We start from the raw sequence: 16,356 nt of genomic DNA on the forward strand, positions 1-16,356 counted from the left end.
ATGTATATATATCACATGTCACATATATCACATATCATATATCACATATATCACATATATATATATAAAACATGATCTCACTCATGTGTGGAATTTAAGAAGAATTTAAGAAAGAAAACAGAGGAACATATGGGAAGGGGGAAAAGAAAAAAGAAAGAGAAACAAACCATAAGAGACTCTTAATGATAGAGAACAAACTGAGTTGTTGGAGGGAGGGAGGTGGGGGATGGGCTAGATGGGTGATGGGCATTAGGGAGGGCACTTGTGATGAGCACTGGGTGTTGTATGTAAGTGATGAATCACTGAATTCTACTCCAGAAACCAATATTGCACTGTATGTTAACTACCTAAAATTTAAGTTTAAAAATAAATAATGCATGGTGCACTGGGTGTTATACGCAACTAATGAAGCATCAAACTTTACATCGGAATCTGGGGATGTACTGTATGGTGATTAACATAATATAATAAAATAAAATTTAAAAAAAATTAAAAATAAATAAAAATAAATAAACAAAAATAAAATAAAACCCTATTAAGTAAATTTAATTAAAAGCTTGTACAAAATACCATCATTATTTTTGAACTAAATGTAAAATTAAATATTAAAAAGGAAAAGAAACAGTGGTTGCCTGGGGTTAGGACTGGGAGTACAGATTACAAATGGGCTCAAGACAATTTTGGGGGTAGACAAAATATTCTAAAACTCGATTTGGTAATGGTTGCAGAACTCTATAAATTCAACTCACATCACTGAATTGTACACTTACAAAGAGTGAATTTTATGGCATGTAAATTATACCTCAATAAAGCTATAACAATAAAAACTCAATAGATGTTTTTTATTTTTTTTCTAAAGATTTTATTTATTTATTTGACAGAGATAGAGACAGCCAGCGAGAGAGGGAACACAAGCAGGGGGAGTGGGAGAGGAAGAAGCAGGCTCCCAGTGGAGGAGCCTGATGTGGGGCTCGATCCCATAACGCCGGGATCACGCCCTGAGCCGAAGGCAGACGCTCAACCGCTGTGCCACCCAGGCGCCCCTCAATAGATGTTTTTTAAGAGCAGATTAAACATTAAGAAGAAAGCATTAGTGTATTGGAAGATAGATCATTAGAAAATTTCCAAATTAAACCAAAAAGGGAAAAACAGACAATGGAAAATACAGAAAGTAGTTTAATCAAATCAGACATAGTGAACAGGTCTACTATATATAAAACTGCACTTTCAGGAAAAGAGAGAGATTGGACCAGAAGAAGTAATATCTAACGAGATAATTATCAAAAATATTCTAAAACTGATTTAAGAAGCTCTATGATCTTCAAGCAGTATAACTAGTAAGAAAAACATGCCTAGGCACATTATAATAGAACTCCTCAATATCAAAGAAATAGAAAACAAAATTTAAAACAGAGAAAAAAGCACATCATCTTCAAAGGACAACAAGGAGACTGACAGCTGATTTCTTAAACAAAAATAACAGAAGACAGAGGATGATGAAATTATATCTTTAAAGCACTGGGGGGAAAAAAGTGACAACCTAGAATTCTACATGCAACAAAAATACACTTCCAGAATTAAGAGAAAATGTTGAAAGTTTCCAACAAAAACACAAAGAAATGCTCAAGAGAGGTCTTCCAACAGAAGGAAAATAATCCCAGAGGGAAACAGACTCACTTACATGAAGGAATAAAAAGAAATAGTAAACACAAGTAGATACTAACTGCCCAAAGCATCAATAATAGTATGTTGTGTGGTTTTATTCATACGTGAAATTAAAATAAATGACAGTAACAATAGAGAAGGGAACATGGGCTCTTACAGAGTTAGAGTATTCTTGGAATCCTGCACGGTGAGGGAAGTAAAGTGCTGAGAGTAAATTCCTAAGTAGGATGGATGATTCTACAGATAAACTATTAAGACTTAGAAGTCAGTGTAGCAAAATCCTTGGAATCCAAGTCAATACACCAAAATCTATTATATTTTATATACAGAGACAACATCAAATTAAGAGGTGAAACTTTAAAGATGGCATTTGCAATAACAACTAGAAGAGTCAACCTAATGAAAGATGTGCAAGAATGCTACAGAGAGAACTTGAAAACATCTTTGAGGAATTAAAGACAACCTAATTAGATAGAGAGCTATACTGTGTTCATTGATTAGAAGGCTCAATAGTGTTAAGATGTCAACTCTCCCAAATTGATCTCCAGATTCAATGCAATTCCAGTCAAAATCTCAGCCAGTGTCTTTGTAAAAATTGTAAGGGTGATTCTAGAGTTTATATGTAAATGCTAAATGCCAAGAGGAAATCAAGAAGAAAAACAAAATTGAAAGATTTAGGCTACCTGGTATTAGGACTACAATAATTTAAGGTATTTTGTTCGACAAATAGCCCAATAGGACAGAATACAGAAAGTCTAGAAACAGATTCACAAACACAATTACTTGATTTAGGATAAATGTGCCATTGTGATTCAGTGGAGAAAGGGCAATCTTTACAATAAGTAATGCTAGGTCAACAGGATAATGACATAGATAAAAATCATCTTGACTCCTACCTCACACCACACACAAAATACAATTCCAAGAGGGTTATAGATCTAAATGCGAAAGGTAACACAGTAAGACTTCTTGAGAGCCCACGTGAATATCTTCATGACCTTGAGGCAAACAAAAATTTCTTAAGACACAAAGAGCAAAAACGTAAAGGAAAGATTTATAAATTGGAATTCTTTCAAATTAAAATTTTCTGTTCATCAGAGACACGACATTACAAGATTAAAAAGCAAGCCCATCCAGATAGGAGAACATCACTTACTGTGAAAGTACAAATGAAAACCACAATAAGGTATCACTTTTTACCCACCACTATGACTTCTGTTACCAAGTGTGAGCAAAAATGAGAAACAACTGGAACTTTCATACACTGGTGTTGGGAATGTGAACTGCTACAACCACTGGAGGCAAATGTGTGGCAGTTATCAGTGGTAACTCATACACATAAACCCAGGCCCATCCCAATCCTAGGTCTACACTCCACAGAAATGCTCACATACACACCTATGATCCTGTTCGTGGCATTACTGTTTGTAATGGAGAAAAATCAAAAATGATCTAAATGGCTATCAACAATACATGGATGAAAAAAATGTGGAATATACAAAAATAAAATACCAAAGCATGGGAGAAGATAAACCAAATATTACTACGTCCAGCAGCATGGGTGAACATCACAAAGAAATGCTTAGTGAGCAAAAAAAGTACATATTGCATGTTTCATTTGTATAAAGGATTCCATTTGTTTTAAGTCATTCCATTTCTTTTAAAATAGGCAAAACTAATCAGTAGTGATAGAATTCAGGCTAATGGTCACCCTGTGGGTACAGGTAATGACTGAAAGCAAGCAACGAACGGATTCTAGGAGAACGATAATATTTTACGTTTTGATGTGAGCAGTGATTACAAAGGTGGCTTACTTCTAGAAAATGCAAAGAGCTATCACCTGATGACTTGTGCACTCTTCTGTGTATGCATGTTACTCTTCAATGACAAAGTTTACTTAAAAATAAAAATGATGCTGGGGCGCCGGGGTGGCTCAGTAGGTTAAGCATCCAACTCCTGATATCACCTCAGGTCTCAAGCTCAGGGTTGTGAGTTCAAACCCCATATTGGGCTTCCAGCATGAAGCCTACTTGCCTGCCTACTTATTTACTTACTAAATAAATCAACAAACAAACAAACAAAAAATGATGCCTCCTTATATGTTTACATGATACATATAACATAAAACAGGTAAAAGAATGCTGTGATTTTGAAAAGTCTACACGCAGCCCCAGAGAGATTTTCCTAGAACTCAAATCTGATCATTTTACTCTCCTGCTGAAAAGAGTTGAAGGTCTTCCTAATCTGGCCTTGCTGGGGCATCCTTCATTCAGCATAGATACTAATTATTCCCAAATCGTGTTTGGATGCCTCCCCTCCGTGCTTCCCCAGGCATCATATGCCCTTCACACCACACTCCGGTGTAACGACCAGTCACTACACTGTCAGTTCCAGCAAGGTGGGTCAGGAGTGCCCGGCACAGTGCCTTCCATGTGGTGGATACTCAGTAAGTACTTACTGAGAAAATTTAGTAAAGTCAGCAGAATCCTTAATGCACTTACCAAAGAAATTCCTCCTTTCTACCATGCAAGAGTTTTACACGGGCTGTCTGAATTTTCTCCTCTTTTAAGTTGACTTTGGCAGAAAAATCTATCATTTATTGACCAATCGACCGTGACCTAGAGGTTAATAATCTAACCATTTAAATTTACTGCAGAACAAAGAATAATTGGATCTCAGTCCAAATATAAATTAGAGCTCTAAAATGCTTTAAGCTCTTCCTAATTATGTGTCCCACCGTCTGAGTAAAATTGTTTAAAGATTTCAAACTCTTCCATCATTGTCTATAAAGACAGGAGAAGAGAAAACATTTAATCTGTTATGTTGCTAGCTCCATACCCTTACTACGTAAATCAGAATGATGGCTCATTTCGAATGCCCATTATAGTAAGTGAGGTTGGTCTTACATAAATCACAGTCCTATGTCTGATTTTTTTCCAATTAAATGTTTTAAAACATCTTTGGTATATACTCAACGTAAGATACCCAAGTAACTTTTGTACTCATAAAATACCACAATGAAGAGATCGTTAACAATCTCAGTAGTTTCAGTGACATCATGTGGTTATAACTCACATGCTATTATTTTTGACTACCAAATGTTCTCAGAGACTTCTTGTGAGAATACATTTCACTCACTAACACGTGGCTTGTCGCAGTTCTACGACCAAAGTCAGAGTGAAGGAGGCAACACAATCTGAAGATGTGAATAAAGACCTTGATCATACGACTTCACGGGGTTTTTTCCTGCTAGCTGTAATAATTTCCTTGGCCATGACGCATACCTCGATCTTCTATGCATAATCGGAACAACACTGAATAGATAGTTACACCAAATTTAGGGATTACATCTTATTCACTGTTTCTCATAATCCTTATCTCGTTACTCAAGTCCTAGGACACTGAGTGCCCAGATGTTGCCTGGCTCTGAAAGAAACACTGGGAACAAACTTTAAGACAAAAAAAGAAAAGAAAAGAAAAGAAAAGAAAAGAAAAGAAAAGAAAAGAAAAGAAAAGAAAAAAATTGCCTCTTTCCTCATGGAGCTTCCAGTCTAGTGAGGGCAATATCAACCAAATAAGCACATAAATAAATGAAAAATTACGTTTTGTAATTATAATACGTACACCGCATCTCACCTGGACTAGTGCAAGAGGCCGCTAATAATCCTGCCTGCTACCACTCTTGTTCACCCGTGATCCAACCTCTACGTGCAAGAATATTTCTAAATGTAAACCAAATTATTCTCATTTCCCCAACTGCTACCTCCGCAAAAAGCCCTGTAATTGTTTCCCATGGCACATGGAATAAAACCCAGTCCTTGCCACAAATTACAAAACCTTGAGCAATCTGGCCACTCCTTCCCTCTCTGACATCATCTCATACCACTGTCCTGCCTTCTCTCTACCTCAGCGCCTTTGTACTTGTTCCTTCTGTCTAAGATTCCTCTGCTCCTGATAAAGGCTCCCCTTGTCACTCAGATCACAGCTTAAATGGTACTGGCCTCCTAATCTAAGGTAGCATCCTCTCACTTGCCTCAGTTCAGTTATCTGTGTTGTATTTGTCCCTGCTAGTTTTTTTATTTGGATTTTTTATTTGGAATTCTGTGTGTGTGTGTGTGTGTGTGTGTGTGTGCAAAAAAGGAAACTTTTCTATTGATTTTCCCAAAGCTCAGAGCTCTGCTGGCCCACTGTGGCCATTCAATAAATATTTGTTGAATGAGTACAAGTGTCTGACCTGGTCAAGAATGTAAGGGAAATTTTCCCTAAGCAAGTAACATCTGACAAACGAGCAGGAGTTACTAAGTGAAGAGAGAAGAGAAAAACATCCACACAGAAGGAGTAGCCAGTGCAAACGGCCAGGGGTAGAAGAGAGCATTGCACCAATGAGAGACTAAAAGAAGCCCCATGAGGCACCTGGCTGGCTTAGTCCGTGGAGCATGCAACTCTTGATCTTAGGGTTGTGAGTTCAAGCCCCACACTGGTGTAGAGATTACTTAAAAAATAAAATCTTTAAAAAAAGAAAAAGAAAAAAAGAAGCCCCATGAGATGAGTTCAGAGTACAAAAAACTAAGATGTTAAAACTGTTAGCTGTATAAAGAATACAAAGGCAAATATTACACTGAAATTAATATGCTTATCAGGTTTGAGCAAAAACAAAAGCCAAATGTAAAAGAAAAAAAAATCACGGGGCACCTGGGTGACTCAGTCATTAACCGTCTGCCGTTGGCTCAGGTCATGATCTCAGGGTACTGGGACTGGGCCCCGCATCAGGCTCCCTGCTCATTGGGAAACCTGCTTCTCCCTCTCTCACTCCCCCTGCTTGTGTTCCCTCTCTCGCTGCCAATCTCTCTGTCAAATAAATAAATAAAATCTTTTTAAAAAATCACTAAAGAATTATTTCATAATAATAAAATCAAATAAGGTATAAAAATGTAATCAATTAGTAATAATTTTATTTTTGAAAGGTTTTATTTATTTATTTGAGAGAGAAAGACAGTAAGCACCAGCAGGGGGAGGGGTAGAGGGAGAGGAAGAAGCAGGCTCCCGGCTGAGCAGAGAGCCTGGCATGGGTCTCCATCCCAGGACCCTGGGATCACAACCTGAGCCAAAGGCAGATGCTTAACGACTGAGCCACCCAGGTGCCCCCAGTTAGTAATAATTTTAGAAAAGGAGCTACCATAACATTTAACCTAAATGCCACAATTTAATCCTATGTGTTCTTATTTTTCTGTCCTGATTTCAGTAGATTGCTCCATCTAAAAACAAAAACAAAACAAAACCTGCTATACGAAAAATGTTCTATAATGCACATTAATTGATGAAAATCTATTTGTATATTTAGTTTAATAAGAAATCCTTATTCTATTCATTAAAATATTACTGACAGTATAATATGTCTGACATCTTAATACGTTACATTATTAAATGGCTTTTTTTGTTGTTTTAAGATTTTACTTTGTCAGAGAGAGAGAGAGAGCACAAGCAGGGGGAGCGAGAGGCAGAGAGAGAAGCGGGCTCCCCAGCGACCAGGGAGCCCCACGGGGGACTGGATCCCAGGACCCTGGATCATGACCTGAGCCAAAGGCAGACACTTAACCAGCGGAGTCACCCAGGTCCTCCTAAATTTTTTTATTTTTAAGTAGACTTACAATGTAGTTTTAAAATTATAGAGGACTCTATATTGGACCACAGCTGTAGAGAACTTGAGAAAAGAAAAAGGTAAAATGCCAGGATTATTTTTTTTGATGAAATGATTTAAAGTGATCTTCAAGTACTAGCCTCCACCTCTTAAGGAAAAAGGCAGAAATGAGAGGACATAGGATGGAGGGAAAAGACACCAAACAGCATCGGGCTACCTTTATTAAGTGTTTTTTATCCGTCATCCATGTGGTGTACCTTTCATGCAGCCATCGGTCCGTCATGTGTCCTAGGTAGAATTAAATCTAATGACTTCCCACCCACAGACTGGTACCAGTTGCAAGACGCGAAGGGCAAAGGCAGGGTTCCAGCCCGGATCTGACTACCGGGAAGCCCGGGTTCCTCGTGTCCCTGCCACGGAGGCACGGTGCACCGGCAAGTCAGACCCCGCACCAATGAATAACTCTTGATTTCATTTCCATCTTTACCTCCTAAGAGCTGACTTAATGATCTTCACTAAGTCTATTCGCTTTCTCAGCAGCGTGGATACAAGCTCAAAAGGAAAACGTTCATAAGTGACTAAGACGCACCAGATACAACAAATAGCAGAATTTCTTAAATCCCAGGGTATGGGGAAGTGTTTTGTAGTTTTTCTAGTCCTGTCCCTTTGTCACTGATGAAGAGACACTGAAAAGCTTTGCTAAAGCACAACTTTGCAACCCTCCTCCCAAAATACACTTTCTTCGGTTGAAAAAAAAATAGGTAAATCAGAAACCTGTTAGACTGACTTGATTTTTTTTTTTAAGATTTTATTTATTTATTTGACAGAGAGAGACAGCCAGCAAGAGCAGGAACATAGGCAGGGGGAGTGGGAGAGGAAGAAGCAGGCTCCCAGGGGAGGAGCCTGATGTGGGGCTTGATCCCAGGACTCCGGAATCACGCTCTGAGCCGAAGGCAGATGCTTAACGACTAAGCCACCCAGGCGCCCCTAGAATGACTTGATTTTGCAGCGTCCAGCTCTTGGGACGCCCTGTCTTTTAAAATGCTCATCATTATCATTAGTATTTGAATATCTATAAGAAAACTGCTAATTCAAGCTTAGAGAGCAGTGGGCTTTCTGTGTTTTCCTTTTATTTCTAAATTTATGCTTAAATTTATGTGCACTACAATTGCACATAAGAAATTCTAATTCATGTTAACATTAGCAAGGGTTCAAAAATTATCTCCAAATGGTTCATATTCATTTTTACAAACCCTCTGAGAACAGAAGGGAACTATACAGTACACTTTTCTAAGACTTAACAGAACAATTCAAATATAAAGGTATTATTAAAAGCTCTCCACCGATTTGAAAAAGTCTCTGCCATGGAAATGTTCATGTCTGTGATTATAGAGGTCTCAAGTTTAAAATCAATAATTCAGATCTGCTTACTAGAATAGAGGATGGCATTTTCTGTGCTCTTCTCTGGGATCACTTAATAAGCTACAGAGACAACCATTTGACCACACCAAGCAGACAGAGATCTTATTCCAGGGTTTTCCTAAAACTAGTCCCCTCTGCTGGAAACAGGCATCATACAAAATTATTTTATTATTATTTATTTATTTATTATTTTATTCACTCAAGAAGGGTTTATTGAGCACTTACTATGTTCCAGACATCATTCTAGAGGCTAAGAATACAGTAGCAAAAAATAAAAAATAAAAAATTAATTTAAAAATTTACCAAAAAAAAAAAAAAAGAACACGGTTTTTATGGAATTTGACATAATGGAAGAGTAAGACAAACAGAAACTTACTTTTTGTTAATTTACATGATGTGCCAGGTGGGTAACAGTGTTGTGGGAAAGAACAGGTAATGGAGAGAGAGAGTACTGGAGACAAAGACCACAATTTGCACAGAGTGCTTAGGGGCGGGCACTCTGGCAACATCAGAGTTCAGACCTGAAAGAAACAAGGGAGTGAGGCACAGGACTGCTTGGAGAGAGAGCAGTCCCAGCAAAGAGGACAGCAGTGCTAAGGTCTGGCAACCCAAGCAGGCTTGGTAAGTTCAAAGATCAAGGCTTCTAACTTCATCCGGACCTCCAGCATCCGAGGACAAGGTCCTCTCCCTATGTGACAAAGAACATGTTGCTCTGACCCTCTGAGGTGTCTACCCTGGGGTATACGACGTGTGCAGAGTGACTTTTTTCATTTCATAAGATAAAACAAAATAAATTCAGGGGATAGACAATAACTCCACTTAATTTTGTTTTTAATTCTAAAAATAGATTGAGGGGCGCCTGGGTAGCGCAGTCGTTAAGCATCTGCCTTCTGCTCAGGGTGTGATCCCGGCGTTCCGGGATCGAGTCCCACATCGGGCTCCTCGGCTGGGAGCCTGCTTCTTCCTCTCCCACTCTCCTGCTGTGTTCCCTCTCTCGCTGGCTGTCTCTCTGTCAAATAAATAAATAAAATCTTTTAAAAATAAATAAATAAATAAATAAATAATAGATTGAAAGAGAGCATTCACCCCTTCTTCTACCCCAAACCCCACCTGGTGTCTACAACGGTAAGCATAAGCAAGGATGTATTGTTCTTGGTTTTCTCCTGAGAACTCCCTCCTTCCTCCAATGGGCCACACCCACCGTTCAGAAGCGGGCTGCCCAGGCAGTCCTCAATGGCCTTTCTTCCCAAAGCACCAGCGCGGGGAAGAGCATCTTCAGGGCAGCAGGAACCGGTCTTTGTCTGCCCATCATCTGCCCTCCTCGACAACTTCAGATTGTGATTTATTCACACGAATCATGTTTTTAAATCTACCAACTCTATGCAACCCTGGATTAGCTATTTACTAGCATCTTATAAATGAGGAAACAAGAGTGACTGTGAAAATCAAAAGAGATTGCTGGTGTAGCATACTTTATAGATTACCTGGCCCCAAGTAAGTGCTCAATAAATGGGAGCCACTACAATATTTATTAAAAGAACATACAGAATTCTGCTTCATGACTTGCTTTTATGGACACCTGTCCTTTAATCTTACTTTTCATGTAGCTTAAATAAGAAAAGACCACTGAGGGGCACCTGGGAGGCTCAGTGGGTTAAGCATCTGCCTTCAGCTCAGGTCATAATCCCAGGGTCCTGGGATTGAGCACCCCCCCCACCCCCGCCCTTTTGGGCTCCCTGCTCAGCAGGGAGTCGGCCTGTCCCTCTCCCTCTGCTCCTCCAACTTCTCATGCTCTCACTCTCTCTCTCTCTCTCAAATAGATAAATAAAATCTTAAAAAAAAAAAAAGACCACTGCAGTCTTGATCACTTTAAATGGAGTGGGGGAAGGGCACTATGAGGCAAAACACTGAAATTATTGGAAGAACAAATGTAAATGATTTTCAAAGATCCATTTTTTTGCTCTTTGACCAGAATAATCAAAAGTTTATTCATAATTGCTAGAATAAAATCAAGCCAGCTACTATTTTTTGTTTTTATTTGCATTCCAGTTAGTTAACATACAGTATTATGTTAGTTTCGGGTGTACAATTTAGTGATTCCATACTTACATACAAACCCGGTACTCATACAACAAGCTATCTACTATTTTTTATGCTTTTTATATGTAACCTTTTGAGCCATGAACATCAGAAATCCAAGTAAGCTGAAACAGAACTGTGATATGTGATTTCTAATGTTGTATTTCAAAAAACTAAAAGTACAAATTAATTTTATAGTGCCTTAATGATACATTAAACTTGGGTCAGTTTCCTAAGGCCCTAAAATTGATTGATTTTGGAAGTAGAGCAAAATGTAATAATTTTATATCACATAAAAAATCTTTTAAGTATTCAATTAAGAAAAGCATACTTGCACCTACCTTATCTCTAGAAATGAGTAAGACATAGTTCTTGTTCTTCAGAAGCTTACGGTCTAGCATGAAAAAAAAGATATATGTATTTTTCAACACAACATGATAACCTGTTTTGGTTTTGGTTTTTTTTTTAAAGTATACACAGAATTCTCTTGGAAGAGAGTAAAAAAAGGAGCATCTCTTCTTAGTCCTTAGGGCAAGAAGTTAGCTAAGGAATAAACAGGTGAGCTCAGATTGAGGCTAACCCACAAAAGGCAATGCAAAATAGACAACCATTCAAAGATATATTTACGTATATACACCAAGTTAACACCATAGGAAATACGTATTCTGTTAATATTAAACACAAATAATAAGTGAAGGGACAACTATCTTCAGAAAGTATCTTTTTTGGAAATCAATCTATTCTCTTTTTTTTTTTTTTAAGATTTTATTTTTAAGTAATCTCTCCACCCAATGTGGGGCTGGAACTCACAACCCCAAGATCAAAAGTCACGTACTCTGCTGACTGAGCCAGCCAGGTATAACCTATTGTACTTTCTATATACAGAAAAGAACACCATACATGTCACAATACGCTATGAAGAAATCCCTCTTGTCTCATGACTTTACGCTTTGTTTCTCATCATTAAAATGAGAAAAAAAGCCCAAGTGCCATAACAATGAGTGCCATTATTTCTACACTTCATACAAACATATATATACACACACATCAGTGAACTGAATAAAAGCAAAACTTCCAGCTCTCCTTCACATTAAAAAAAAAAAAAATGAAGCTAGGCTTCTGGTATGTTTTGTGTACCTTTAAGTTAGTGACAGAGAGCGATCACATCGGTTTTCTCCATCTCAAACTGGAGATCATTAAAGTACCTCCCTCATAGGGTTCTTGTGAGGATTAAATAAGCTAATAGTTGTGCGGTGCAAAGGAAAGCACCTGGCTCACAGGAAGCTCTAGTGAGGGTCTGGTTGGTTGACAGAAGAAAGATGCAACTGGAATCATACTAAACAAGGGCTGAGGAAACCATATGTAACAAGAAGAAATGCCAGATAAGACCACACAGAAACCTTTTATTGTAGATTTACTATTCAAGAGTTTGAGTAAGCAGCTGTTCTTCAATATAATTATGTCTGACAAGTCACAGAATGATAAATTGTGTAAAATGCCATGTCTCCTTTCAATGACTATGGTTATCAGAAAGGGAAGAAGATTCATAATGGACTGATCCTTAGAAACACAGTTTCTCATGTAAATACATCAAATATGTTAGACAAACACGTATTGTTATAGTTCCATTACTGTCTTGACTATCTAACTGGTCTACCTGACCAATGAGCTTACATAATACACCCATGCAGAAAACCTTTACTCTCGTACCTTCGTTTGTGGTTTATAATATTCAAAGTGCACTTAGCCAGAGTTCAAGGGAGTCACTTTTAGGTTAGTCAGGAGAGAAGGTGGGGGTAAGTGACCAGGATCGGTCTCTCTGGTGTAGGAGTGGCCAGCCTCTGAAAACCACGGAAACAGCCCTCCGGTAATCTCTTCAGGAGTTTGGACCATAAAGTGATAAAGAGATTATTAACGCCATCAGAGTCTTTTTCCCCTCCCTTCCGCTGGAGCACCAAACCCTGCAGCCTTTCAGTATGTATTCAACTCCTTTTTTAACATCTTTTAACTCACTGAAGACTCCACCTCATGGTCCTTTGGTTTTCACTTCAACTGATTATAAGGTGAAGAAGCAGGGATCTAATGTAAGACAATTAGGGAAATGCACAATTCATCACCCTACAGAACCCCAAATTTTCCTATTCACCATACAACTCTATAAATATCCAAAATGTGAGATTACAACATGTGTTGGGTTGTTGTTGTTTTTTTTTAATGCACACTATTATAAACTAAGTTTCCAATATTCTTCTGGGTAAATAACAAATTAACCAAATCATATTTTTTTAACTCTGGGGATATAAAGTTATTTAAGAAGATCAAGGAATTAACTTTTCCCCGTAAGAAAAAAGAAGGCTGAAAACTAGGCCAAAGGAGAATATTCGGATTTTGTACATCACGATTTAGAGAAAAATACCAGAAATAATCACTATAGTTGGAAACAAGTAATTCCTTACCCTTAGAGCTCAGATGACTTTGATCAAACAGTACAGAATATACAGAAGGAAACATCAGATAAACATTTGTTGACTAATGTCTAAAAGTGTACTATACAATTTCTTCCGATAACTGACAGGGAAGGAAATCAATCATTGACCTTGAACTGTATTTGTAACACTCCCATCAAGTGCCAGACAGTATAAATGTATATATTTTCCCCCAAACACTTCTGGTTTACCAAATGGTTATGACATCTTATCGTCATTTTAATTGGGAGCACAAAAAAATGAAACATAGGCCCAACAAACATTTCTCAATCTCCATCAATCTCTATTAATAATCCACGTCACAAAACACCACTTCCTGTCACCACCGCCATGCGCCTCTCCTGGCTTGTCTCAGCACCATCGTTATGATCAATACACCCTGCACAGCAGGTCCGTTAACCTTATATTTATAGCATTTCTTCCTCCAGGTCTCAGGGCCCATATTCCTCTCCCCAGCCACGAATCCGAGCCTAAGTGTTTTGGTAATGAAGCAGTCATGAAAACATTATCATCCTTCACAAATGTACCTTTGTAAATGCCACAACACACGGTACTCAATGCCAATGTACCAACCAGGCAGCATGTTAGCACAGGGCAACTAGAAACGGCAAGAGAACACTGACCCAGAAACAGCCAATGAAGGCTTCAGTGGTCTTCTGCTGCCTGTGCCGGCTCGCTAACACGGTTACAAAGCAACTGACTTTCAATAGCACGAGTGTACCGTTAATCCGAAATTGACCGAGAATGTTTCTTGGCTCGTTTTCCATCTGTGGACGGGCTTGATGCGTAAAGTTACAGGATTCTTCAGGTAGAATAATGGCTGTGATTACAATGATCAGACTATATTTTACAACTCAGCCCAAAAGCGAGGACCAGTTTTACTTGATAGAAGTAAGGGTCTTGAGCCTAGACATGCAGGAGAGTCGCGCTACTGTGAAAAGGCGAGGGTGACAACTAGGAGTTTTTACACCTGAGGATGCGCTGTGCTGGCCCTTACTTCCACCAGGGGGCTCGTGTAACTCAAAGCCATAAAGCACACTTTTCCTTCGCATTTCCTAGGGAGATACTGCGGAGATGACAGGTACTTTTTTTTCTTTCCTTATCGGGGTATGCACATACCCGGGATATGCTCCACTTCATGCCTCAGAGCTTGAGTAAATAAACCACTACAAGGCCGTGCCTGCAGTCCATGACTGTTTATTCCTAATGTTTACCGACTTTATTTTTTGGCAGAAAGAGAGACAGCTTTAAAAATACCAAACGCTCTTGAATCGTGTGCCTTGGGTTGAGTGAGCAAAGGCAAAACATGAGGGAGTCCTTATTGTGCTGAGTTAACACTGGATACCGCCACCCTTCAGAATACAAACAAGCACCATAACGTAAATGCTTAGGCCAGAACCCAGAGCGAGGGTTCCATCCGGCTGAAAAGCAGGCCCAGAGTCCTTGCACCTGAACGCTGGATTTGCTAACAACTATCTGAACAAAGCTGGATTCTTGGTGCCTTTGAGCACAAAATAATTATTTGTACTACAAGACTTGGAACGACATTCTGTGTCTATATAATATGCCTAGGCTTCAATATTCTGATCGCCTTTCATGCTTAAATGAGGAAACGCTTCTTTTCTCTTCTGGTTACCTTCTCAAACAGATCTACTTCATTTTAATCAATGTACTGTGTCATTACCGCCATCAAAGAGTATTTAGCAGAGCATCTGTGAATCACTCCACAGGTAAGAGCAGTTTAAAAACAAACCCGATTGTGAAATAATCTGCAAATTGTTGTTGCAACTTAATCCTTTAGTTTTCAATACCATCTTCTAATAAAGTAGCATTACTTAAAATTGCCAGCAAGTACAAACTGACTTAGAAACCTAGTAATCAGGAGGCTAGCAGGTGTAGAAATCCCAAAAGAGAGAAGAGAACTGTTAGATAATCACTTTATGCCTGACACCTCAAGTAGCTTTAATAATCATAATTCTGATCAACTTAACTGCAATTCAAAATGATCCGTGCCATTGGTTTCTTTTCACGAACTACCTTTTAGCAAACATGATTTCTCACATTCCATTTAATGTTCTCTGGCTGATCTATTCCAACTTATATATTATTTTACTCAATTGGGAATACAATTTAATTAGTTGAATCATTTTCCAGTTACCAACCGACATCTCTCCCCAATTAAAACAAATAATATTATTCTATTATTTCCTTCAGGATTGATGAGCTCTGTTTCTGAAAATGAACACTGTCTTTCACATGATCACACATGTTATGGAAGTCGCCACAAAACAGTCTTTACAATTGTATTCATTCTTTGTGTTTGCAACAAACAGTCTCATGAAATGATGGCAAGGCTTGGGGCCGTTGAGAAAGGACGGATGCACCCAGAACTTGAGCAATTCCCCAGCCAGTACCCCTACGCCCTTGGCAACAGCTTCTTAACCCTCTCCCTGCCCTCAAAACACAGGTGCAAACACCGCCCAGCTACCTGCCTCCAGAGGTGCTCTGGACTGCTTCCTTATACAGAAACACGCAAGGCATTTTGCAGTTCCTTAAAGCATGAACACAATACCTTCCAGAAACAATATCAATGACACCCGTGCCAAGCACCTAAGCCACAAAGTACTAGTCCTGCTATTAACTCTGGTATTGCTGGATGGGAAACCCGGGCTACCTCTCCCATTCCGTTACAGGTGTAACTACACCTAACAAAGATAAAGGTCGTTGTGCCCAAAATCCACACGAACTTCAGAAGCACCCGAATGCTTCGGTCACAGGCACCTAAGTCCGCGCTCACTTTCCAGAGACTGTAAAAAATATCTCTCTTCTTCCCCCTGCGAGCCTCACCATTCCCTCCTCCTAGAGGAACAACTAGGAAACAGGCGAGTCCGAAGGGAAACACCGTCCTATCGTGCTCCCCACCCCGCGCCCACCAAAAGCCTGGCGAAGGCGCCAAACAAAACCAGAGGACAGCCCCGCGGTGGGCGCCACCAGCCCTCCGCGCACCGCCGCTCGGGGAAGCCCCGCGCCGCGCACCCCGTCGAAGCCCCGGCCGTGCGCCCGCCC

This window comes from Ailuropoda melanoleuca, chromosome 5, assembly GCF_002007445.2.
Source record: "Ailuropoda melanoleuca isolate Jingjing chromosome 5, ASM200744v2, whole genome shotgun sequence".
Taxonomy (NCBI): domain Eukaryota; kingdom Metazoa; phylum Chordata; class Mammalia; order Carnivora; family Ursidae; genus Ailuropoda; species Ailuropoda melanoleuca.